This window comes from Arachis ipaensis, chromosome B03 (assembly GCF_000816755.2).
Source record: "Arachis ipaensis cultivar K30076 chromosome B03, Araip1.1, whole genome shotgun sequence".
NCBI classification, from domain to species: Eukaryota; Viridiplantae; Streptophyta; class Magnoliopsida; order Fabales; family Fabaceae; genus Arachis; species Arachis ipaensis.
In genome coordinates, this window is record NC_029787.2 from 4,088,803 (window position 1) to 4,089,724 (window position 922).

Sequence of the window (922 nt, forward strand, 5' to 3'; positions counted from 1 at the left end):
TAAATCAGACATAATTATTATATATTATTGTTAGATTTATTTAAATTTTTTTTTTAAATTTAACTATTAAAAATAATATATTTAATGTAAATCGAAATTTTTTTAAAATATCCGATCGGATTCAATATATAGCCGGGTTTTAAGCTGGATTTCCATATGCATTACCGACTAATACTACTGTTTACAAACTGTACTTACCATTTTTTAAATAAAACCAAACTATGACAAACTGAAATGGGAAATTATTCTTTCTTAATTTGTCGTTTCTGTTTTCTGTATACATATTATATATAGTGGTCGCTAGAACTATTCCAGTCACAATTTCACAAAAGACAAAATGATGCAAATGAAAAATCCCCTTTATGCTTATATATCTTTGACCATTTTTGGGGAAATTATTTCATTAAAAAAAATTAGAGATAATATTTTTTATTGATATTAATATTTTAATTTAATATTATATTTTTATATTATTAGAATTTAAAATTTAAAATTAATATTTATGATTCAAAATTGATTAATGCCATAATGTTTTTAATATTATGTATAAAAATATATTTATTGACTAAATATTAGTCTCAAATAATAAATTTTATTAGTTAGATAGCATTGCACCTGCTTGAATTAAATCTCGTGATTATATATTTTTGATCTTTTAATCATGTTTGTATTTTTTTCTCACGGTATTTTTAAGATTGACAGGTTCAAAAATAATTCACTGCGGATCAAAATTTTATTTAAAGATTTATCGTTGTTGAATGAGTTATTGCATACACATAAAATTCAAACTTTTGACACTAGACCAACTCAATGTTATCATGTTTATATTTGTATATAAAGGGTATATTATATATAGCCTAATGTAAATTAAAACCCATATATAAACACAAAAGAAATTAACATAATTAGATAGTGTTTACAA